The sequence below is a fragment of the Tursiops truncatus genome, chromosome 10, assembly GCF_011762595.2.
Source record: "Tursiops truncatus isolate mTurTru1 chromosome 10, mTurTru1.mat.Y, whole genome shotgun sequence".
Lineage (NCBI taxonomy): Eukaryota > Metazoa > Chordata > Mammalia > Artiodactyla > Delphinidae > Tursiops > Tursiops truncatus.
Genome location: NC_047043.1, coordinates 48,642,039 through 48,669,340, shown reverse-complemented (window position 1 = coordinate 48,669,340; position 27,302 = coordinate 48,642,039). Strand labels below are relative to the sequence as shown.

Genomic DNA, 27,302 nt, shown 5'->3' with positions numbered 1-27,302 from the left:
AAGTGATTCAGTTAAACGTATACATATATCCACGCTTCTGTAGATTTTATTCCCATGTAGGTTATTACAGAATATTGAGTAGAATTAGAATTTTGTTCTTAATATGCAATGGGAAGGAACTGAAGTGTTCAAGTGGGGAAAAACATGATCTGATTTGTTGAGAAAATCAATTTGTTTCTAAGAGAATGGGGAGCTAAGACATAGGAGAGAGTTCCCATAGGCTGGGAAGCTTGTGCAGTAGATCATGAGAGTGATGGAGATGACAGTGGAGGTGGTGGAGAAAGGTGGACTTTAAAAACCCCATTTTTCAGGTACATTCTACATACTTCCTCATGACTGGGAGATGAGGAATTTGAGAAGGGATTCAGGATTATGTCAGGGTTTTGATTTGTATCTTCACCCACACAGTTACTCATTATTGTAACAGAAGACATGGAGGACCAAATTTGAAGGGAAAAGTCTAAAACTCTCTTTTGGATCCTTTAAGTTGATTTGTCCATAAGACATTCAGGTTTGTGATCTGATAAGAGTAGCGATGATGTGTAAACGTAAACCCTGGAATATTCCAAATCCAGTCTTATAGGCCATCTTGGCCAAACACATTTATAGAGCTGAGCAGATGAGAAGCCTGTGCTCTTTGCAAGCAAAGGAATGCACACATTGGACCATAAATTCTACACCAGAACCAAGGCACCTGCATGATAACCATGTCCAAAGCAAGTTCACAGTGGGAAATTAGAGTCTCTCTTCTCTTAGTTCAATAGGTTATCTTTATGCAAATTCTCCAGACTCTTATAAGAAGTACTTTTACAATGTACAAGTCCCCTTCAAGTTATCTGGTTGTAAAACCTTGAACTCAAAGCATGGTTTGCGGGTCAGCGTCACTCGGGAACTTATTATAAATGGAGCATCTCAAGCCCCACCCCAAACCTGCTAAATCAGATGTGCATTTGAACAAGATCCCCAGGTAATTCATGTGTACAGAAGAATTTGAGATGCACTGTTTTAGAAGTTAAATCACTCTTGGTTTTAGGGAGGATTACTTGGCACACCTCTAGGTTCACAAGGTAAAATGAGGACAAAAACTGGCATTGTTCTCACTCAAGTGATTAGCTGGCCCGCATTCAGTGAGAAATGCTGCCATTAAAAACAAAAGGTATGAACTACACTCCATATCTTGTAATAACTTATAATGGAAAAGAATCTGAAAAAAGAATATATATATATATATATATATATATATGAATAACTGAATCACTTTGCTGCACACTTGAAACTAACACAACATTGTAAATGAACTATACTTCAATATAAATAAATAACAATAAAACACAAAGGGTATGTAAATATGTGTGCATGTGCTGACTTGGGGATGTATCCAAGATCCATTGCTGAATTTTTTAAAAGCTAGTTGAAGAACAACATGCAGGACAGGGTTGGAGATGATGCTCGGTGCTGGCAGTGCACACAGCATCCTTGGCCCATCTAATTAGCACACGACCGCGGTAGACACTCACAGGCACCATGGCCACTCCCAGGTAAGGTATGTGCAGGGTTTCTCTGCTCTGCCTTTTCCAGATCTGCAGAAGGATGCTAGTCCGGGCACAGGCACAAGCCAAGCTGCAGGGGAGTTTACAGTCTGGGGGCAAACGTCAGACAATGGGGTATGGACATTGACAATAAATGCTATAGCCCCCTCATCTGATGTGCATTGTGCTTGGGTCCTGGGAGGTATCCTAGCAACAAACAGGAGCTCCGACCGCCCACAGCCCAAATCTGCCTGTTAGAACATCCTTGTTGGACTTTCCTCCTGTCTCTATCTCATTTTCCCCACTCCTTAACTGCTGTTTTCCAGGATCACTTCCCAAATGAACTAAATACACTCAAATTCTTGCCTCAGGGTCTGCTTTGGGGGGGAAGAAAACTAATGCTATTTTTTAAAGTGTATGTAATACAGATAAGTGAAATACACAAGGATGTAGACTTGAATGCGTGTATGTGCATGGACAAAGATAAGAAGGTTTGGCCTTCCCTGGTGGCGCAGTGGTTGAGAGTCCGCCTGCCGATGCAGGGGACGCGGGTTCGTGCCCGGGACCGGGAAGACCCCACTTGCCGTGGAGCAGCTGGGCCCGTGAGCCATGGCCGATGAGCCTGCGCGTCCGGAGCCTGTGCTCCGCAACGGGAGAGGCCACAACAGTGAGAGGCCCGCGTACCGCAAAAAAAAAAAAAAAAAAAAAAGATAAGAACAAAAATGATAATGTGTGTCTCTGGGGCAGATGTTCATGAGAATTTTATCCCAGATATCTCTATATTATCATTATTTTACATTGAATGTTATTTTTTTAACTAAAGGAAAAAAATTTTTAAATCAGAAAAGGAGATCTTTTTTAAAAAAATTGAAGTATAGTTATTAACAATGTATGTTTCTGGTGTACAGCAAAGTGAACATATATATATATTTGTTATATATATGTTTGTTTTCTATGTCTGTGAGTCTATTTCTGTTTTGTAAATAAGCTCTTTTGTATCATTTTTTCAGATTCCACATATAAGTGATATCATGCGATATTTGTCTTTCTCTGAGAAGAGGATATCTTTTCCTCTCTATACTAAAGACAGGGCAGAAAACATCGGTGTACACAAAATTACATAATAAGAACCGTCAGTCATGATTGTTCTCCCTGGCTTCCATTTTCCACAAGAATCTAACTGAGTATGACAATGGGTCCCTTCCAAAAGGGTGACTCTTCATGATTTTTTTTTCCCCTGAGACATACAAAATGCTTATGGCAATATCCCAAGTCAAGGATCCAGAAAAGTCACAGGGCATAATGAAGAGATGTGAACAGGATATCATCAACTGGCCCTGCCACTAAATCATTTTTCTGCTTCTCCTCCTTCATTCTGAAGCCTGCACTAAATTCCCCGAGTGTCATGTCCTGTGTTCATGAGGTGAGTGAGAGGATTATAAGAGTTCAAGCCCCACATTTCTCTGCAGCCCTAATAGGTCAACAGCCCCATTCCTGTACACAAATTGTGTTCGTTGTACAAAAATGTTAAAAGCTTTTTAAAAATCAGCAATTTGGTAGTTCCGATTTAAAAGCTACCAACCCATAGAGATACCCAAAAAACTGGAGCTCATGATTTTATCATCAGTTTCATTTTCACGCTAGTAACTGACAATTCATATTTTAGCGATACTTGGTGTGAGGAGAGGGGCAGAGGATACAGGAAAAGAGGAAATGTGATTATTACAGAGATGAACACATAAGCCTAATGCAACGCAGAGCTGAGGAAAAGATCCCCGACTGCAAGTGAAGAGAAAGTGTGTGGCAAAAGCTGAACAAACACTACGATAATATCAAAAGAACAGAGTGAAGGACGAGCAGCAGGTACCAGGGGTGATGATGGCTGCCTTTCATCAAGCATGTGCTGTGTGTTAAGCCCTGCCCTGCATTGTCTCCAACACTTATATTTAGCCTTCAAGGCGGATCTTATTGTCACCACTATTTTGCAGATGAGTAAACAGTGGATAAAGGACTGGTCTAAAACCACACAGACACCAGAGTCAAGGTTTAAACCCAGGCTGGTGACTCCAGAGCCCAGGCTCTTTAAAAACACCAGACTACCACCAATGACACAACTGTACCACCCCAAATCCAAAAATATGTGTGTGTTAAAATCAAATGCTGTGTCTGAAATTAAAAGAATAATGTGTTATAGATGTGAGATATAGATATATATACACACACATACATACATATATTATATACATATAGTAACTTCTTGAGTTATTATACCAGCCATAAAAGTGATTTACCAAGAGAGAAACAAATTAGAATATACACACTGACCCAGACTCTGTCAACAAAGCTTCAGCAAAACCAGAATCAATGAGGATAACATGGGGCAAATAAATAAAATAATAAAAAAGGAACGTGTAGGTATACTTTTTGACCTGCTACTATCAGAGTACTTCAAAGCAAAACTGGAAACAACTAAATTTCCTGCACAATGGAAAAGTTTAATTTACAATGTTTCCATAAAATGGGGAATCTTGTGGTTATTAAAATGGATTTTTGTAGAAAGTTCTGATAAAAGGAAGTATCAATGTTATCAAGCTATATGGGGAAAGTAGGAAAAAAGCCATGTTGGCACATAACATATTTGCATAAAAAAGGACTAGAAGGAAATACATTCACTTTCTAATGATGGTTACCCGGTGGCACCCTGAATATAATTTCCTTCTTCTTTTTTCTTACTTATCCATGATTTCAAAATTTTTATATAGAAAGGATAAGATTTGTTACATTATCAAAATAATAAACTTAATATAGATTCACAGCTAAATTTGTTTTGGTTTTTAGAAAGTCATCGACAAGTCTTTGCTTTTCAAGAATAGTGCAATAAGCAAATATTTTGGTCCAGTTATCTCTGCCCAGGTATCTTAACTCCAGCAGCGGTGTGACTATATCTAGAGGATACATTTCCAGAAGTAGGATTTCTATACCAAAATAAATATTAATTATGTTCTAGGTACTCCATAAAATTTGTACCAATTTTTACAACTGCCGAGAGTGTATATAAGTTCCGTTTTCTTTATACATCTACTATAGTAGTGTGACCCATCTGTTTAATCTTAGCCAATTTATTTGCTAAATTTAGGGGCCACTTATGCCTTCTGTCCTTACAGTCATTGAAATTCAAACTTTATATTTTGGGATCTTTTTTTTTTTTACTTCCTAGGAATAATAAGGCAGAACAAAAGATGAAAAAGCATCAAAGGGTAACAGACTGCTTTGGGATTTGTGCAGGACAAATGAGCATGCATGGAAGCAGTGTGCACAAATGTGATAAGGCAATTTGATGTACCAAGTTGAACGGCCCCTTCATCAAACACGTACAACGCCCCAGCAGGTCGTCTACCCCCAAACGAAATGATTTGCTACTAGAAAACTGGATCCGTGGTTTCACCTCTGACCTTAAGATTGGTTATTCATCTCTCCATTACCAAGACTATGAATAAAGCTAATAATAGAAAGAGCCATTTGATGGGCAGTGAGGATTAGGGCAGTTGCACATTGAACATCCAGGGGAATTCTCTAAGGGAAGATGCTGTCAACACAGATCACTTGTGAATGTGCTTAGTCACATGATTGGAAGAGAATAAGCACTGACTCCAGGGAAGTAATAGCAGGTACACTTTCAACTTTAGAAAGATCTGCTTGGTTTAGGCTTAGGTGGAAATTTTGGTAGAGTTGTAAGAAGATGCAGTATGATATACAGAGTAAAGAGCACAGGATTTGAGTTACAACACTCATTTTACTACTTGACCAGTTGCTTAGTTTCTCTGAATCTCACTTTTCTTGGACATAGATGGAGCTCACTATACCATTATCACAGGGCTGCTAGGCAAATAAGGTGAGAACATTTATGAAACATCCAGCACATGGTTAGGCATAGATAGGCACTCTCAACCAGCCCCTGGATTTCACACAGGTTCATTAAAGGAAAATTTCACTTGACTGCAGGACGTCATTTCACAATTCACAAAGGACACTGAAATCACTTTCTAGAAAACATTCTTCAAACCAAAGTTTCAAAACAAAACAATAATTGGGCAGAAGTTGGGTTGGGGGGGGGAACAACACAGAGGAATGAAATTATCTTCAAGAAGTACTACTCTTATTTTTTCCCGAAAAATTAAAACAGTTCTCAATTATCTAGCTGATAAAATGACACTAGTTCCCTTTGTGCTCTGTAACATGGAAAACAGACAGCACGCTCCCCAAATAATCAGACTTAGGCCCAGGAAGGAAGATTTGCCTCAAGGCCTGTAACTGCTGTTATCTTTATCTTCATCATGGGCCAAGTTTCAAAAAGAGCCCATTCAACGTTACCCCCATTTCTTCTGAGCTATCATCTGAGTGCACGTATGCATGCCTGCGTGCATGTGCATGCCTAAACGTCTAAACTTACTTACTAACCCTAATCCTAACTTTCAACAACCTAATTCTACCTTGCATGTTAAGAAAATAATTAATTCTACCTTCCATGTGAAATGAAAGTAAAATAATTAAAGTTACTTACTATATATACCTGATCTTTGTGCTTCTAGGGAGAAGAGAGCTGAATATTCACTCTCACTTAAATCTTGTGTTCCCTCCCCTATATGCAATCCCCACCAGGCTATCTTATCAAGTCTCATGAGTTTAAATTCCACCTCTGAGCCATCTCTCCAATTCTGTCCTTTCCTTTCATCTCCAGAGTTGTGTGCCCAACTGCCTGTACTCAGCATTTCCACCTGCACATCCCACAGCCACTGCCCCCCACCACAAATCACCCCTTCCCAGTCTTCTCCATCTTGTAAATAGTAACTCTTCGGTGGCTCAGGTCATAAAACTTGAAGTCATCCTGGACCCCTCTCTTTCTTTTCCCTTCTGCATTCAGTCATTAAATCCTGTTAATCCTGCCTTCAAAATCATTCAGAATTCATAGACTTCTTCTCACCTCTGTGTGTGAAGCCCAGTGTCCAGCCCAGGGGCATCTCTCTCCTGGGTTATTATAACAGCCTCCTCATTGGTCTCCCTACTTCCACACTTGCCCAAATATAGAACCTTCTCAACTCAGCCCATCGGCAGATTGAGATATCCTTGCAAAGCTGTAAATATGGTCAGGTCATGGTCCTGCTCAAAATTGAAATGGTTTCCTATCTCACGGAGAATAAAAGCAAATCCCCATAGAATGACCTACAACTCCTCCCCACTCTGTTTCCTCTTCTTTGCTCTCTCTCTGCTCTGCTCACTCAGCTTCCTTGCTGTTCCTCAAACACCACAGGCATGACTCTGACTCAGGGCTTCTGCACTTGCTGTTCCTTCTGCTTAGAATCATCTTTTCCCAGAAAATCACATAGATTTCTTCCTCTACTCCTTTACATCTCTGTACAATATCACCTTCTCAGAGAGGCCACCCCTTACAACACTGTTTAGAATTGCACACACCTGCCTTTACTTCCCTCCCTTTCCATGCCTTGTCTTTCTCCAGAACAACATGGTTCCCTCTCCCCCATGAAACTGCAGGTTTTGTAGAGCAGGATATTGTTTACCTTGTTCATTCATGTGGTTCCAGCTCCTAGAAGACATCCTAGCACACAGTAGGTGCTCAATAAATGTTTGTTGAAAGAAAGAGTAGATTTTTAGCAAAGTTTTGGAGCATTGGCTGGTTGCACTGCTCTCAAGACAGCATACATACTTGGATGAAGCAAGGATCCTGTATATGAACATGCATTAAGGTGGGGAGCATTTTCTTACTCATGCTGTGGCTAGCAGAGTTAAAGAGAATGTGAGGTGCAATAGCCAAGATATGGAAACAGCCTAAATGCCCACTGACAGATGAGTGGAGAAAGAAGATGTGGCACATATATACAGTGGAATATTACTCAGCCATAAAAAAGAATGAAATAATGCCATTTGTAGCAACATGGATGGACCTAGAGATGATCATACTGAGTGAAGTCAGAAAGACAAATATCATATAACTTATATGTCATCTAAAATATGACACAAATGAACTTATCTGTGAAACAGACTCACAGACACAGAGAACAGACTTGTGGTTGCCAAGGTGGGGGAGTGGGGGTGGGGGAGGGATGGATTGGGAGGTTGGGATTAGCAGATACAAATTATTATATATAGAACGGATAAACAACAAGGTCCTACTGTATAGCATAGGGAACTATATTCAATATCCTGTGATAAACCATAATGGAAAAGAATATGGAAAAAAAAACATATAAAACTGAATCACTTTGCTGTACACCAGAAACTAAGACAACATTGTAAATCAACTATACATCAGTAATAATAGAAAAAGAAAACAGTGACTCTTATTTACAAACCACCCAAAGATATATAAATTTTTAACTCCTTTAATAGTTTTGCTACTGTTCACTTTTACATTGTAAATAACGTAGTTGCTTTGCTTTATTATTTTCCTTTTCTTCAGCTCCTGACTTGAGCCAGATATTTGTTCAATCACAAAAGACAATAGCTAATCCTTATTTTAAACCCATCCAAACTTTACAAATGGTCCATCCTATTCATTAGATTAAGACCAAGGCAAGCCAAACATTAGAGCCTGTGTATGGAGTCAAGGGAAGAGGGTGATCTTTGGAGGAGAGAACTGGACTCTGGTCTGGCTTTTGCTACGAGTTCATTCTGAGATCCTGGGTTAGTCACTTGACCCCTCTTGGCTCTAGAGTTTCTGGTCTGTTTGAAATAGTTGGAGTAGGTGGTCTCTAAGGTCTCTTTCAGTTGCAAATACCATGACTGTATTCATCAGGCAACCTCATAGGCCAGGCTCCAAGTTCCTTTGAAGCCAGGAACATGACCCAGTTATTCACACTCAGGCTAGATCCACAGACCCAAAACAGAAACTCTCTTCCCAAACATACTCAGGACAGCCCAGAGATCCAGCAAACGTAGAGAAAATCATTTCCAGGAACAGTCTCAGGGGTGTATTCAACAAGGGGCCAAAATTACATGTCAAGATGGTAGGGGTAGCGGTCATGAATCCAATCCAACTCCAATAAATAGGAAGGATGACACTGAGATATGGACAAGGTTCTAATGAGAATTTGTTCTTTGCAGACCTGGCAGGAATCCGAGCTAATATGCTGAGGAGGATGACCCAATATTTGGGAACAGTTATGCAAAAGCTTAGGGCTTAAGGTTTCTAGGTCTTTGTGGATCTTATATCAATTGGGTTAAACACATGGAGGTCCAAAGTTTTGGGGAAAAAAGGGTGGACTATAAAGGGGAATATAATCACTTGTGTATCTCAGAATACAATCATTTGTGTACACAACATCATTTGTGTATCTTAGAACTTTATATAAAATATATGCAATAATCACTGCTATTTACAACAATTAAAAGTTTTAGGCCATGTTAATAGGCAAATACATGGCTCAAATCCTATTATTTGCATAGTACTTTATAGTGACTCATGCATTTACAAAAAAAATAACACACTTCATTGTTTTTAAAGCAAAGATGGGGAAAATATTTTCCTTAGAAGTAAATCCCTTCTATTTCAAAGTGTGCTCAGGTTAAGAATGTGAACAGCTCATGGATGAATTCATCAGAGCAAATTATAATCAACTGGCTTCTAGAACTCATATTGCTTGCCTCTTTTCCAATAAGGAAATGACATCATGAAAGTGGGCACAATATCTATTTTCTTTACTGTTCTATATTCAGTGCCTGGCACAGAGTCTAACACACAGTAGGTGTTCCAATATTTTTGGGTGATGAACTAGTGTTCCTTGGCATATATTAGAATGGTTACATAAGTAACTGTTTATACTGAAAAGGAGAAATTAAGGCATTCCCATAAAGCATAGCATTAACTCATGCCAAGAAATAAAAACCAAGCAACAGGCAGGCTGATACTTCTTAGAAGCCTCCAAAGAGAACAGTAACTCCTTAAACTCAGACTCAGAGGTTCTAGAAACAAAAGTGGTGACTCGCATGGTCTGACAGTTAAACTGGATGAAGAGAATTCACTGAAATGAGACAGGTGATGGTTTTCCATCCTTGAGCTAACACACTGTGTTTTTACTTGAAGCGGATCCTATTTCTTTTGAGAACACAGAGCTGACATCCACCACTGTTCAGTATTTTGGAAAAAGTATGGATGATAGAGTCAGGCTGTCTGACCCTTAACACTAAGTCTATTCCTTTCTAGCTCTGTGACCTTTGGTGACTTATTCAAACTTTCTGAGCCTTAGCATCTCATGGGGTTAATGTGAGCTTCCCAAGATTTCTGGAGAAACAAAGAGAAAATATATGTACATGCATGGGTATAGTGCCTGAACAGCAACATATGCAATGAAACTTAGCTCTTATTATCACAGAGGTATCATTATTTACTGCTGACAGAGCAAAGAAAGAGAATATTTAGCTTCCCTTCAATTAAAAAAAAAGTCCATATAAATTTATATGGCCTGAGTCCTTTTTATTCACAAGTCTTAAAAGGCAAATAAATAAAAATTCCAATAGAAGATAGGTGAACTTTTAAAATCAAAATGGCTTAAAGGGTTGCTTTGTTAAAATTTTTCATACATGTAACAACCAAGTAAGGTCAGTTTCTCAACAAATCATCTCCTTCCATTCTGTTTGCAATTGCTAAGGAAATTCTGAATGCAATCTGAAAAATGGCAACCTGCTTTCCCCTGCAAGTATCTTTCCACTATCCATTCACTCAACTGACCCCATTACCCCTCTACTGCCTTTTAGTATCCTTTGTGACTGATAAAATACCAAGAATGACTTTTATGCAAGGTAATGCTTCATCTTCATTACTATATTTGATTATAACTTTCTTAGAGAAAGAATCAAATATAAATATAGTGTTTTCAATTGTCCACAGGCAGATTATTTAAAACTTCATTCTATAAGGTATTTGTATTCAAATGTAAGAAAAAGTAGTTAGGGAAAAACATAAATGATTCTGGATAATGCATTATTTTCATTTATCTTGGCTACCGCTGCCCTCCACTATAGATAACTGAATTGGCAGCATCACTGAGTCCTGATAATGAAGGCAATAATTCTTCAAAATCTTACATCAAAAGGGTGGAAGTTTTTTAAAAGGGAAAAATTCATAGGGCCATGCACATAACTCAAAAACTGTAAAAACTTCTCCATAGACTAAAACCAATATACTTCTCACGAAATGGAATAGAATCTTTTGATTTTCTCCAATTCCGTCAGGAGCTGATGCTTGATCCTAGATGTAAAGATAAAGGCTTGAGACCTTCTTTCCATAAATTCACATCACATTTCTATCCTCTTAGTATTAGCTGTGAAGTTGCTTGTATTGCTAACAGGACCCATCACACATAAAACAGGGTTACAATCCTACAAAGTCACTTATAATTGTAATTGCACATCATGCAGTAAAGCATCTGCAGCGTGTCTGGTTGTCTGTTGACTGCAGCTTGGGCTCCCTGGGAAGTTGACCCTCAGATGGAGTTTTAGAGCATCCTGTGTATTAAGGACAGACTTTGGAATGGTCTCCTCTGCAAAGGAGTGGACAGAGGGGGAAGTTGAGCCATGATGCAGGCTTGACCTTGGCTTGTCCCAGAGCTAGAATGGCCCTTAGTTGTTCTGATTTGGGCCTAGATGACCAGGCACTCATACCAGCACATGGGTCAGTCCTTGGATGTGGCCTTCCCAAGAAAGGCAAAACCTTGGATCCAGTGGTCCTGTGCAGCTGCAACCATTCCTGTCAACCCTGTTGTCTGTCCACAGCCCTCCCAGTAGTTGGGGCAACAAGTTCTTCATTGAAGGGGCATTCGGGTGGCATGTCACAATGTCACCACACCCTTCAGTGCTTCCAAGGTTAGTTAGTTCCCTAATTATGATTCCTGATAGATCTAGAAAAAATGGGGTGGGGATGCCGCCCATAGTCTCTGCTTCCCATCAGAGATGACTGGCTTGGATCCATCCATCCCACCACTGATAGAACACTGGCCACTGCTAGAATCATCCCCATCTCCTGAGACTTCTCTTGACAGCCCAGTGGGAGTATCAAATCCAGATAATGACAATGAAGAAGAAATTAAATTTGCACAGCTTTTAATACGTAAACAAGGAAAATTATTCCTTTCCCACAAGATCTAATTTCAACTCTATAGGGATTACACTGTTTATGATTCCATTTTTTCTCTGAAAGAACATTTACTGCAGTCAAAACTGGGATTAAATTCTTAATATTTTTGTATACATTTAGAGCCAGAAATAGCCATGCCTCTAAAGTGGTGGCTACTTTATCTCTTGAGACTTAGGTCAGTGACTATTCAGTAACGTAATCAGCAGGCTTCAAAACTTTCCATCTGCAATGAAATAATTCCATTGGCAGCAACATGGATGGACCTAGAGATGATCATACTAAGCGAAGTAAGTCGGACAGAGACAAATACCATGTGATATTAGTTATATGTGGAATCTAAAATATGATACAAATGAACTTATCTAGGAAACAGAAACAGACTCATAGACATAGAGAACAGACTTGTGGTTGCCAAGGGGGAGGGGGCTGAGGGAGGGAAGGAGTGGGAGGCTGGGGTTAGCAGATGCAAACTAGTATATAGAGAATGGGTGAACAACAAGGTCCTACTGTATAGCACAGGGAACTATATCCAATACCCTGTGACTAAACCATAATGGAAAAGAATATGAAAAAGAATAGATATATTTATAACTGAGTCACTTTGCTGTACAGCAGAAATTAACACAACGTTGTAAATCAGCTATACTTAAAATAAAAACAAAGCCAAACAAAAAAACCTTTCTATCTGCTGTTAAAATGGAGAGTAGTGATAATCAGTAAGTTCATCTTCAGTCCATCCTCTTGCTTCTTGACTTCTAAAGGAAGGTTGCTTTGGAATCTGACTTCCTTGGATAAACTACCCTCTAAGGGTGTCGAGTGTTAAAGAATGCAAAACAAAAGCAGCTCACAGGGCTGTCAGTCAGTAGGGGCTTTGCTCTGCTCTTTACTGCAAAAGGCTGATGCTCTCTCAATGGAAGGAGCCATCAGCCCCCGTCAAGCCTGCCACCAGGAGCATTTGACACTGTCATACTTGAGGGCCATCCCACAGGCTGGGCCCATCAGTAGAACTTAATAAAATAGATCACAATAAAAGTGTCAGCTGGAAGCATCCCAGCACATATCTGTAAGCTGTTCTGTATTTTGCAGGCTTTCTAAAATGAAAAACCTTGACCTGTCTTTTCTCAAATGCGCTTACTGGCTCCTGACAGCCTTTCCATTCCTATCCTCATTTGGCAAGAAATCCAGTAAGAAATTGTCCCATGGAGGAGAGAAATGGCAGGGGACCAAAAAAAAAAAAGTGTCTGATTTCTGTAAACATGAATTGTGTCTAGTTTAGCCTTATTTGAGTTTGAAGGAATAGACAACAAAAAACCAAGGCGTACTCTGTGTGGGAAAAATAGAAAAAAACAGTCCGCTTTTTCTTGGGGTGGGCGGCGTAGGGGAAGACTGATTTAGCAGCTTTTCTTGTTGGATGTTTCTTTTAGTTTTAGTGAAGACGGTGATTATTAACTCATTGCTATACTTATGAAAAAGCATTTTCACACTGAACTGAAAAAAACATTTAACGCTGTTTTCCAAAATAAACAGGTCCAGAAAAGATGGCTCTTTGATTAAAAAGTTATAGAAATGTCATTCATCCCTGATATTCCATCCAAATGCTCTAGCTCTAAGGATGAAGGTGTTTATTAACCCAATCGGCACAATCTACCCAGGCACAAAAGTAGACTCTTATTTCATATAACTTACTTAATTGCAATAATAATAATAATCTTGCAATAATAACCTTTAAAAGAGACTCTAAATAGGCATTTCCATAATTTGTTTAAAATATGCATGATAAAAATTTATGGTGGTTTGGAGACAGAAACATTAATATAGAGAAATATTTTCCAGATGTAAAAAAACTAACCTTTTGAAAGACATTAACTTCAAGGCAGAGACAGCTCATGTAACATCCCCACCTTGGATTTTACAAGTACACAATGTTCCCTTCACTATTCATTTGCCATGGTAAAGAGATGCATCAGTGAACTCTCTGAGGCCTCACGTTTATGTCAAGAACAGATAAATAGCAAACCATCTCTGAAAAAGTCTGCATTTTCTTCCCTTCCTATCCAAGAAACTGGATATAACTCTGGGGACTTCAGCTCTCCTAATGTGATCTTCTGTTCTAAGGGTGATTTGGAAAAGCAGTCCTGGAAATGTCTTGCATGCAGAAGTTTCTGGGAGCCATACGTGAGCCACTGTGGTTTTCCTAAGACATCCCTCTCTCAGATCCAGAGCACCTAAATGATGGTGATTGAGGGTGTGATCATCGTTTCTGTTCATGGCTCCATCCCTGAAGATCTCTAAATGCTTCAAGATGTCACTGGTTGTTCTGCTTGGAGAATTTCTTGTGGGAGAGTGGTGGAGTGGGGTACATGTCTTCACACTGGATGAGTTCTGCCAAATCCTGAGTCTCAACTTCACTCAAAGGCATCCTTGGAGATGCTTTTGTAGACAGCTCCCCCATCACCCCCGTCCCACTGCTGCCTGTGCAGAACAATGGAGCCTACTCCGACCTGAACATCTTCATTACATGTCACTCTTGCTAGATGTCATGAGAATATCACAGCACCCTTGGCAAAACAGTGCAAATCAGGGTTATAGATGCTTCAATATTTTTAGAGATTTTACTAGAGGCGGGGGAACCACAAGTATCAATGCAGGAAAATACAATGCTGGGATTATGCTACAGAAGGCAAGTAATTATAAATGTTAGGACTAGAATGGTTCATGGAGAAGGATCTTCATGGCAATTTTAGGCATACAGCGGATTCACCACTGTTGATGACTTCTCTTCCTGACATCAAGTGGCAGAGTTCTCACAATCAACAGCATATGCTTCTTTTGTACCAGGGACCGATTATTCTGTCACAACAGACTGGAAGCCTTCAGCAGGTGACATCATGTCCTTGGAGCATCAGTGGCTCACAATTGCTAGAACCAGCCTGATGGGAATGACAGCCACAAAGCTAAGGCAGGGCCCTTACTGGCACACCTGCTGCTTCGTTGAAGGATCAGTGAAAACTCAACCAGGAGCCCTCCCTCTCCTGTTTTCCGGTAGTAAACCTGAAATTACCACCATTCCTTATGCTAATAGCAACACCAACTGTGTGGTGTTACCATCACCCTTGTTCTCAAATCTAAATAACAACACTAATTCCTGAATCTCAGTCCATCCTTCCCACAACCTTGTGACATAACTGTGCTATGATAATGCTTCTCTGTGAATTAAGGTTTGCATAGGGATTATAAATAAAAGGAAATGAATGGGAGGATATGGAGTGATTCAACGTAGGAGATGGCTAAAGAAAACGCAAAGGGTAAAACAAACTATAATTATTCACAAGAAAAATAAACTCTGCTAAATTTTTACGTTAACGAAATTCCATTTTTTAAAGCTTATGTGCAATTTCTTATGCTTTCACTCTTTGTGCTTAAGTGCTACACTCTCTTATCCTCTGGAGGAACTTCTCTGATTCTGGCAAATGTAGTGCTCCTAAAACATGTGACTGCTTGTTACAAGAGTCAAGAAACAGGAGAAAGTGAACTTTATTTGTATAATGGGCTACTCTTAAAAACCGTACCCTGGTGGAATTAACATATACACAACTACTATATATGAAACAGATAACCTACAAGGACCTACTATATAGCACAGGGAACTATACTTAATATTTTGGAATAACCAATAAGGGAAAAGAATCTGAAAAAAGAATACATACGTGTGTAACTTTGCTGTACACCTGAAACTAAAACAACACTGTAAATCAACTACACTTCATTAAAATAAATAAATAAATAAAATTCTAAAAAATGCCCTGATCCGAAGGAAAAATGGGGGGATTTACCCCATATAGTTTTTTGTCCTCATGAAAATTATTTTTTAAGCTTTATACAAGATACTAGATTTAAATAACCCACTGTGATTTAAATGATCACAGCTGCTAGGAAATCTCTCACCTCCTTACCCTTCAGCTGACTCAAAGGCAAGAGGACTGCCATTCACTCCGGATATGACTGAGGAAGCTGTATCTTTATTTGCTGAGTTGAACAGCCCCTAGTCGCAACCTACTGTCTAGTAGCAAACACATGAGACTTGACACCAGGAAACGTGTCTCCTTGGAAAACTGTGGGGTCACATTTTAATTAAACCAACAGTCATGTGACAAGAGTCTTGCTCACTTTCTTTTTTTTTACATCTTTATTGGAGTATAATTGCTTCACAGTGGTGTGTTAGTTTCTGCTTTATACCAAAGTGAATCAGTTATACATATACATATATCCCCACATCTCTTCCCACTTGCATCTCCCTCCCTCCCACCCTCCCTATCCCACTCCTCTAGGTGGTCACAAAGCACCGAGCTGATCTCCCTGTGCTATGCGGCTGCTTCCCACTAGCTAGCTATTTTACATATGGTAGTGTACATATGTCCATGCCACTCTCTCACTTTGTCCCAGCTTACCCATCCCCCTCCCCATGTCCTCAAGTCCATTCTCTATGTCTGCATCTTTATTCCTGTCCTGCCCCTATGTTCTTCAGAACCTTTTTTTTTTCTTATATTCCATATATATGTGTTAGCATACGGTATTTGTTTTTCTCTTTCTGACTTACTTCACTCTGTATGACAGTCTCTAGGTCCATCCACCTCACTACAAATAACTCAATTTTGTTTCTTTTTATGACTGAGTAATATTCCATTGTATATATGTGCCACATGTTCTTTATACAATCATCTGTCGATGGGCACTTAGGTTGCTTCCATGTCCTGGCTATTGTAAATAGAACTGCAATGAACACTGTGGTACATGAAGAGTCTTGCTAACTTTCTAAATTTAGAATTAGGACCTAGCCTTGCCAAGCAATGGTCAAAGCTAATAAATGCCAAGCTGGCCTCTTTTATGAAAAAGATATATTTCATCTTAACAGGTAAACTCTGCTAACTCTTGAGTAGAGATAAAGTACAGTGGCATATTTGTATATTCCTCTCAAAAATCTAAATTCTTCACTGAGATCTGTTTTTTAGTAATGATTTCATTCAGAAAGCTTGTAATCAGCACAGCAATTTGAAAAGTAATCTCAGCATTTTAAAATAATGACAATGCAACTCTAACTGCCAAGGAAGAAAAAAAAAGTACCAATCTTAAATTGGTTGGATACCCACTAGGTGCCAACCACTTTACATGTATTTTCTCACAATATTCCTGCAAAATAGGCATAATTATTGTCATTTTACAGATGAGGAAATGGGGACTTCAAGAGGATAAGTCACTTGCCCAAGCTGGCAGAAATGGGTTGCTTCTGTTGCTCTTGGCGACCTGTTTTTACCTTTTGAAAAACGGTGAGGCATTTAAAAGAAAATGTGGTAAGTGCCAAAATGCATCTGTATTTCTATACTGGAAACACTTAGTCAATAACTAGCTCTATATATGCCAATTCTTTCCGGGAGCATACACACGTATTTTATTTTATTTTAATGTTTAAAGGTTATACAGGTCTTTTGGGCTCTGACTGGGAATCTGGAATCTTGACTCTCAATCTTCTAAATGTATCCTAATGAGGTGAGTTTCTACCTACTTTAATATTGATTAACTTGCTAGACATGGAATGATGAAAAATAATACCTTGCTATAACATGGCACTACCTGGGTAGAACTTTAAGCCAACCATCTGTACACATATTCTGGGCATGGTAGAAATGTTAGCATACATGTACCCATGTACCTACCTACATGAACCAAGATAGAAAGTTCCTACTCATAATACTTCCCAGGTGACAACCAGATGCCGCTCTTAAATAGCATTCATTAAGTATCTGATCTCATCAGAATGTTTGCTATAGTCAATGTTTTTTATAATTTCACCAGCCTTTGTGTCAAGTCCCTTCTCCCCCACTGAATTAGAATAATATGTACACATATTAACCAACTTCAAGCAATAGAGCTATGCCTGCTTACTTCATCATAGTCTCCATGGAGGTGCATACACCCAGTAGTGAAGTGAGTGAACCTTGGGACCAAACCACCTGAGTTCAGGTCATGCTTCTAGAACTGTGTAGTTCTACAGCTGCAGAAGTGTAATTCAACCACATTTTGATGCAGCGTACTTACTGTAAGTGGGGATGATGATAGTAAACATATACACCTCAACAGGTTGTTTGGAGTGTTAAATAATACATTTAAAATGTCTCAAAATAGCGCTAGCACTGACATAAACACTCATAAATGTTAGTCATAAATGTTAGTCATTATTAAACTCTCCAGGGCTCTGAATCAGTCTTTTCATCCTTCACATGTGCTAATCAGGAATTCATTCTTCAAGTTGCAGTGAGTGGCTTTTGTTTAAGGTTTTTGTGTCTTTTGGTGGGGAGGAGGGGACAGGTTGACATTCCCTACCTAAAATTTTTTTAACAGTTCCCCATAGTCTTAAGAATTAAGTTCAAAGGTTTCAGCTGGCCCTGACTTACCTCTACAACTTCTTCATCCTCCTTAACAACATGATGCCTCCATTCCCAGCACGTGAGTGCACACAGACACACACAGACACACACATTCATGATCTCCCCTGGTATCCGCAAGACCAGATTACTTGAAGTTCCCAATTTGCCTTTTCCCCCTTCTTTCTCTTTTGAACCTTTAAACCTTCCCACAAGATATTCCCTCCTTCCAGGACCCCCTCTCTTTTTTCCCCCTTGGCTAATTATACCTTGTCTTCACTTTTCCTGGAAAAAAAATCTACAATAGTGAATTATGATTCCCTCTTCTGTGCCTACTTATAACTTACTATGACATTTACCATCCATAAAGCTCTATAATTACCAAGTATCTCGCCTGTCTGACCTCCTAAACTCTAAGATCCTTTAGAACAGGTATATTTGCTATTCACAGTTGTATTCCTAGAACCAGGCAGCCAAATATTAGGAAAATAAAAATCTGGGAACATGGGCCTTGCAAGAGATGTAGAAAACATGTATTCCGGGGAAATTCTGAAGTCTCATCAGATCTTGTCCCACCACCTGCCTCACTGGAAGGGCCTCAAACACAACACAGTTTGGGGTTAACTCAACAACACATGAACAGAATGAGAAAGCAGTCCTTACTATCCCTGCCTTCACAGGAAGAGGTTACCCCCTAGCTTATCACAGTAAAGAACCTCCATATTTTTATGTTGAACTATAACACATCTAAAATAGGCCTAAGGGCAGAAAAGGCAGACAAAAGTGTCCCTGGGGTTAAAGGTCTCAGAAGGAAGAAAGAACATCCAGAGGTCACACTGTCCAGTAGTATGACTTTATTTAGAATTTGGCTAAAATACCCTAAAATGAGTTTTTATCGTGAAGGTATCTTAGAAACTCAGTAAATAAACTCAACTCTAATTACACCTGCTAAGTCCAGCCCCCTTGTTCAGTCTTAGAGGAAGTAAAATAAATAAATTACTGGGCCATCATCATCCTTTATACAAGTGCTGTTTGAAATACTATTCAAGGGCCAGCAGCATTGGTTCACCTGGGCATTTGTTAGGAATGTAGAATCTCAGGTTCTGTCCCAGATCTACTGAATTACAATCAGAGTTACAGTCTCCTGGACAGGTAGCATAGGTACCATGCACTGATGTTTAGACTACAAATCAGAATGTCTTTCCTTAATTGTAACAGAGCAATATGTATCAGAAGGTGTCATGTGTCTACATATTATGGAAAAGTTGTTAAGGTAATTACAATATGATACTATGCAGACATTAAGATAATGTTTATGGAGAATTGTTTTTGACATAGGTAATACTTAAACCACAATGTTGACTGAAAAAAAGGCTACAGGAATCTATATATATCTTAGTCTCCTGTGCTCTTAGGGTTGTGGGTCTTTGAAAACAGAACAAAAGCTGGAAGGACGAGGTTAATAGTAATTATCTCTGTGTGTTTTTAATACACAGAAATTTGGCTATAAATCTCCATTGGGGTATACACCTTAGGGAAAATAAAAAAGAACTGCAAACGTATTTTATACTTTCAATATCAGAGCAAAACTTTATTGTTATTTTAAGGCTCATTTTACAAATGAGTAATAAGCTAATGGTCACCTTAAAAACAAAGATTTTTGATATAAAGAAAAGGAATACAGATATAAAATCAATGAGGCTAAAAAAAGCCAATAATCCTGAATTTGAGTCGGAAGTGTATTTATAAAATCATAATATATTTTATCTTGGAAAAAAATCCTGTTTCTGTCCATTGAAAATGCCTAGAAATAAGGACCAAAACAAAAGCAATGAGCACTCTTAGTGCCTAGATTTTGGCTTTTAATGACCATTTCCCACTAAAAGGAGCCAGAGCTCCTTGAAAAATTAGCTGACTCCAGTGCTGGGATAGGAAAAGTGTAAAATGAGCTTGGATTATCTTACCTGAAAGCAAAGAAACTGAGACTCCTAAGATTGTGTCAAAATGACTGCTATGCACTAAACTGTGCCCTAATGTGATGGAATTTGGAAAAGAGGCCTTTGGGAGGTAACTAGGTTCAGATGAGGTCACGAGGGTGGAGCTCTTGTGTTTTTCTCTCCCCCTGCCACATGAGGACATAGTGTGAAAAGTGGTCATCAACAAGCCAGGAAGCGGGCTCTCACCAGAACCCAAGCATGCTGGCACCCAGATCTCAGACTCCAAGCCTCCAGAACTGTGAGAAGCAAATGTTGTGTAAGTCACCTAGGCTATACTATTTTGTTATGTCAGCCTGAGCCGACTAAGATGAAGACTCAGAAGCCAATTTGCAGAGGTTCTCGCTGATCTCTCAAGTGGGACAATTTAAGCATCATTAAGAAAATATAACTAGAATGGATAGAAACATAGTAAATTTAGTTATTTCTGTGAGTTCATAATGATCTTTAAAACAAAATAGAACAAAACATAACCAAAAGAAACTTTACTGGTCACCATCACAAAATGTTAGGGAAAGAAACTGTTATATTTGATTACAAAGAAAAAGAATTAAGCCTTTATCTTGCCTTTCCTATACAAATGATCTTGATCTTACAGAGTCACTGAATAGTGGAAACACGGCCTTTACACAAGCATCCCAGCTAATAAACAAGACAGGAATAACAGAACTGGAATATCACCATTTTGCCATTCCTAATGGATCAATGGAACTTGACAATAAACATCAGACTGTCACTTCACAAGAAATTTGGATAACCAGACATTACATCCCTCCTGACACCACATATGAAGGAATCTTTCCAAACCGCAAAGTCCACTTAACAATCCACAGGAAACACAGGGTCGGAGGAGCATATTAAATGTCACCACATGGATGCTATAGCAAAATCCAGCTTATAGCAAACTCTACAGGACAAATAACTTGGTTTCTTCTAAAAAAAATTCAGGGGGGGAAAAAAGAGAGATGAGATGACCTACAAGTAAAACAAGATTTAAGAAATATTTCATCTAATCACATGTAGAGACATTCTTTGGAAGCTGATTCAAACAAACTGAAACTTTTAAGAGATGATCTGAATATTGAACATTTAATTGTTATTAATGGACTATTAATTTAGGCTTTAATTTTGGCATTGGGGCTTTATATTTTAGAAATACATGCAGAAATATTTACAGATGTTATAATAAATTTCTAATTTGCTTCAAAATTACTTGGAAGGAACAGGAATGATTGGAATTATAAATGAAACTTGTTGGGTGATGGAGACCAAAGTCTTCATTATACTACACTCACTGCCTTTGAATGTTTGACATTTTTATAATAAAAATGGAAGACACATAAAAAACCAATAAAAAAGTGAAATGAGCAACTTGTAGAATCAAAATGGCTAATTCACATATTTTAGAAGATTAATACCAGTATACAGAAAAGTATAAATTAAAACCAGAACTTATTTTTCACCTATAAGATTAATATAAATAAAAAAGGAGAAAGGTTTCAAAGCTAGGTTCTGTGTTACTTAATCTACTAGCCTAAGATACAAAAACAAAACAAAATCTCAGTTTTTTCTATGATACACGTGCTGTAGCAAGCTGCTTCTGAATGAAGACCTAAAGGCCTCATTGGGATGGAAATAACCAGTATCATGAATATGGTTCTGAGTGACTGTCCACTCCACCACAAATATAAGTCCTGAAATAGCCACCAAGTCCCTCTCCAGGGTCCCCTTTTTAAGTGTTACTTTACATAATTGGCCAGCTTTAACTCAAACTTGCTGAAAATGGGATATTTTTCTTTTCGTTGCTTCATGAGGAATGACTTGATTCTGAAGGCTTCTAAGATGATGTAATGAACAGAAATATGAACTAGCCATACTACAATATTGGAGACAGAGAGTGAGAGACAAAGAGAAATTTAAATAATGTTGAACTCTTAATCTTTCTCAAAGAGCTACCAGAGCACAGACAGCCCAGCCACAGATCCACGGGCCAATGGGATTCAAAGAATCAATCACAATCATTCTTGTGAACGATGGAGTTTTTTCATTGGTTGGTTGCATTTATAGGTATGTCAAGGTCATTTCATTATATTCTATCAGGCTACATCCCATTGTATAGCGTATCTTGAAAGTTCAACTCTTATAATCCCTAAGCCAAATACAGTAGCAACTGAAGACAGAAGTTTCATAATATTCTTTAATATGGTTATGTAATTCTATAAATTTTTCTTACAACAAAGATATGTAATTACATTTAAACGGTCAAAACAATAATTAAGAGTAGGTTCTATATATTAAGCAAAATGTCCCCTCCTTAATAAGCCTTAAGAACAGCATAGTCCATATGGAGTACTTCTAAAGTTCTTAATATGGTGAAAAAAATGAATGGGAAGACAGTAACAGTAAATGTTTGTACTCATTTTTCCTTAATGTTTCGGTAGACATACACAAATTCTCTTCCCACTCACATGAAATACTGTTCCATTTAAGCCCACATCTTGACCAACCATCCATAAAAACAGGCATATTTCAATGAATAAACAAAGAAGGAAAGAGTGTTGAGAAGTCAAGTTTTCTCTGAAAAACTGTAATTCTCCGTTTGCCAATTTCATGACAATGCCCATTATATCCTGGCTATGGAATTTACATGAAAACAAAATCTAGTTTACAGCACTTTCAGACACAAACTGCTCCAGTTTTATTATTCCAATAAAAGCAACGGACTGTTGATTCTGTTTTTCTCTCTCACCAGGGATTACATTTTGCCAAGGCTGCATTTGCTGTGTATGTAGAATTCTGTGCATTACTCAGAACTTTCTGGACACTTGTAACACTGAAGCCCTGTGGCTATAAATAGAATAAGAGGTGTCTGAAGAAGGAACATTAATTTCACAGGAATGTGGACACAGCCACAAGCCTGTCACTTCAGGTAGCCCACAAAAAATGAAGCACCAGGTATGATGATTTCTGTGTTGCTTTTGCTTCCGTAGTTTTTAGGACTGAGGTGCACATGGTACACGTCAGAGGAATAACAATTATCAGCAATATAACAAAAGGACAGAAACTGGCAGAATCTGCAAGTGAATGCACTACCAGGTGGATCAGGTAGTAGAGCAGTTATCTAAGTTTCTGTGTTAATAAGTTTCCTCCTTTGTGAAGCAGAATAATAGATGAAATAAACCGTACCCTGCCAGTTCATGGATAACATATTGATATGCAAAGTAGTTAAGAAGGGTAGAAAAGAGAATGAAAAGAAAGGGAACTTGTATGAAGCTCTGGTCATGTTCCCCCAAAGTTTCAGAGGGATCAAGCATGTGAAGTAAAACTGATAAAGATGATGGTGCAGTGGGTCCAGCAAGTGCTCAAGGATTGATGGTTTGGAAGAAATTGTCTAAAATTCCGTAGGCATGTTATAGCTTTTCTTTATGCAAACTACATGTGTTTCTAAATCAAACGTCAATATAAACCTACTGTATCCTCAAAAATATATATTCAGGAAGGTTCTCATTAAAACCTTATACAAATAAGTAATTGAAACAGATGCTTTTGGTGCCCATTTATATGCCCTTGTTTTTCCCACCACAGGGCACACAGACCCTGCATATCTTTATATAAGGACTTCCCTGGCTGGCCAGAGCTACATTGTCCCCCTTTGTAGCAATCTAGAAGAGCTGGAGAACTAACAAACCACTAGGTGTGACCCTTAATTGGTGACTCTCACGGGTTGGTGTATAAATACCCCAGTTCCCTCGCCCCTAAATGTGATGACAGTGAGACGTGTCATGGAGTTGCCCTAGTGGGATTAAGCTCCCATCACGCACAGTGGTGGCTAGCTTGATGAGGTATTCTTCCTTGTCACATTCCCCCATTCCATCTCTGATGTTTCCTTTATTTCCCAGATGAACACTTGTTTTTGAATCTTTATTTCAGGGTCTGCTTCTTGGGGAGCCCAAGCTAACAAAATAAAACCATCAACTCTCAAGTATTATTAATGAAGTTGTTTTGTGAACACCTAACTTTCCATCTTCTCCCAGCATCTGTTCAGAAAGGAGGAGCTGGCAGTCACCTGTGATGCAGTGTGGCTGATATAACAAAAGATCCCTCCTTCCACGCTCTGATACCATGTGTAACATGCTTCGTAAGGGTCTTTCCACAATGAAAGCTTAATTGCTGAATAGTTTCAATGATTGCCATAAATTAGCTCACAATAGCAGGTATCATCTATCTAGTACTTACTATGCTCCATTCTGTATACTAAGATAGTTTATTTTACTTATAAGACAGGAATTATTATAGTCCTATTTTAAAGATGAAAAAAAGTGAGAGCCTAACTCATGGGAAGCCACACAGCCAGTAAGGGGCAGAGCTGTGCCTAAAGGCAGGACTGGTTGAGTTGGATGCCTACAAGCTTCCATAATCAAGGATCACCATCAGTCACTATTGGGTCAAGATTCTAAGGGACTTGTTTAATGGAGAACAAGGAGAATTCTAAAAACACCAGTGCCTAGGGGATCTTTATCTAAGGCAAATAGGAGGAAAGAAATACTGAAATCCTAGAGACTGGTCTTGGTTTAGGGGAAACACCGCAGCGAGTGACCCCTGGACCCTACTGTTCGTCCCATGACCATCTTGCTGCTCAATCTGATGAGCTCAATCAACAGAGAAATGGACAACAAATAAAAATCAAACTGGAAATGGGTAAAATTTTTGCTATGGGAACTGGCTTATATTTTGGGGTAAAATTAAGTTTGGGTTTGTTTGGGAAATTAAATTAAGCAAGAGCTGGCAATGTATACAAGCAGAGTTTGTTCTCTACTGTTGCCTACAAACAATTTCCTAATAATAAAAAGAAAATTAATCATCTGTCAGTAACAGCGAAGTTTCATAACTTCCTGGCATTACTTTGATAGGACATTATTGTTAATTTTTCACATGAAATTGTTACCTGAAGACTGAGGGTTTGCTTAAAATTTTGCACTGGGGAAAAAAAAAGAGAAGGGAAGACAGGGAATCCAGCAGAATAAAAACTCTGGAAGAGAAGGACTAACATTCAAGAGTCAAAATAATAATAAAGAGTAAGCTCTACACATGGAGTAAAATGCTTCCTACTTCATGGACATTAGGAATAGCATAGTTGACACAGGGTTCTAAGAAGTTAGATAAGAACATGCACTTATAGAATGCCTTCTATGTGTCCAGCCAATTGCCCACATTATTTTACTGAACCCTTGTGGGAATCCACTAAAGTCGGTAGGACTAACCATCTTTTATAATAAAGAAAAGGCCACATATCTAAGTGCTAGAGCTGTGTTATTTTTGACTTCTACAAGTTTGTTTTATTTACTCTTTTTTACACTAAACTTTTGCACAGCTGGAGCAAGAATTCATTCCTCCTATACCATCCAGAATCCCAATATGAACAAAGTCTACTTTGGTACTAGTCACAGTAAAACTCAAAAAAGGAATTTTCTGTTTCCTTTGAGCAAAGGTACTGTTTCAAACAAACTGCCAAACTTGCTCTCGAAGTGGAGGGGTAAGTGAGCAGGTGGCAAAAATCACCGTGGGCACAGAGAGGCTCCCAACCACTGAAAGGGCAGGGACAAACAGCAGGCATGCGTAGGTCATGACAACCACACCAGGAAGTGCTACCCATATACTCTATGCGTCCAACGATTGTTACAAGAATATAAAGTCAACTGCTATGTTTTCTTTTTTTGTTTGTTTTTTGTATGCATCTTTTTCACTTTACTAGATATTTTTAATTCAGGGGTTTGGGGTGGGCAGAAACTTTTTTTCTTTTAATACTTCCTCTTCTGTAGCCACAGCATCTAGGGCAGTAACTTGCATAGAGAATTAGTTTGAAAGACAACTGAACTGTAACATCATGAAAATCCTGCATTGCCTAGAAATTCAGAAACCACCCATATTCATTAGAATTTTTAAAACTCAAGCAGGAAGATACTTTGGCCACTTGCATTTATACACAGATTTCCAGGCTTTGCTAACAATGCGTCCCAATTAACCCAGAACAGAGTACCTCTCTCTAACTAGTTCTACAGTCATAACTTCTTAATAAGATTAACTAAGTCAGCCCTACAAAATATTTCTAAGGTAGTTTTTATTTTTTTCTCATGGATTAACAGTGGTAAGAGATTTGCCTACTTATGGTATGAAGCTGTCTCTCCTAATCTGTAGAAGTTTGTTATAAAGACGAAGGCTTCTGTGAATGATTTTGGGGGATGGGAGTTAGAAATGAAAAACAAATATAGTTTTACATTTGAGTTAAAATGTATGTGACAAACAGGTGAAATAATTAATCAAAATTTATGGAAAACTGGATATCAGAAGCAGAGGTTACCCGGACAGCTATGACAACCCAAGGACCTTTTCTCTGCTCTCCAAAGGCTGTCTTGGCTTACTGAGTCATTGATTTCACCTTTTTCTCCACCAAGAAGGGAAGATTTATAAAGCGAAGTGAATATACAAGTGAAGTATGTTAGGCTTCCATATATGTTAATATCAGTTAATCCTTGCACTAATCTTGCGAAGTAACACGTGTAGTCTATTCTATACATAAGGAAACACAGATCCAAGAAAACAAAGTCATTTGTATAAGATCACAGTCAATAAATGACTTAACAGAAAAAAATCTGTGTCTTTTTCTTGTCCCCCACCCTTATTATTGGACACTTATTTGCTCATGACTTGGGCTATCCGTTAGATTTAGGACTGCAAATGGTGGTTATATACAACCTGATCACAGATGAAGGACCAAGGATTCAACCATTTGAAGCACGTGAATGAATTGACTAAAAATTATTCTTTGACCTAAATACTCCTCGATATACTTTTGAAACAAAAGTAATTAGACTCTTCTGTGTAGACCATCTCTAATAGTTTCAACATCTCATGTCAAAGAGCTAACATTTGTACTCATTTATATAGAGCTACACATAGATAAGCATCCCCACAGAGGCACTCACGTGTGTATATGTGAAGATGCAATCAATAAATGCCATTATTCCTCAGGCATTAAACCACCTTAAAATATCTAACTATCCAGAGAAAATTATATTCATGAATCTGAGATCCATGTATTAGTCTGAATTTGCCATCAAACATTACCATCATGCATTCTTAATAAACGTTTTCTGGTGAATAGATGTCTTTAATTCATTATAAATTTGGGGAAAATGGAAAAGAAGGGCCTTGT

The 27,302-nt window shown here is 38.5% G+C and overlaps 1 protein-coding gene and 1 long non-coding RNA gene across 17 annotated transcripts in view; one reads left to right on the top strand and one right to left on the bottom strand.

Annotated features, from left to right (window-relative positions):
- Positions 1-27,302, bottom strand: part of RBMS3 (RNA binding motif single stranded interacting protein 3) — a 715,503-nt gene that overhangs the window by 256,974 nt on the left and 431,227 nt on the right. The gene's annotated exons all lie outside the window — the stretch shown is intronic.
- On the top strand, positions 14,620-24,062 carry LOC141279749 (uncharacterized). 3 transcript variants are annotated; one of them, XR_012334531.1, is made up of 6 exons: positions 14,620-14,718; positions 16,898-17,024; positions 17,146-17,220; positions 22,040-22,156; positions 22,842-23,044; positions 24,020-24,062. It is a non-coding gene; the product is annotated as an uncharacterized lncRNA (long non-coding RNA). The 3 variants fall into 3 exon arrangements; XR_012334532.1 differs by lacking the exon at positions 24,020-24,062 and adding an exon at positions 23,675-23,690; XR_012334533.1 differs by lacking the exon at positions 17,146-17,220.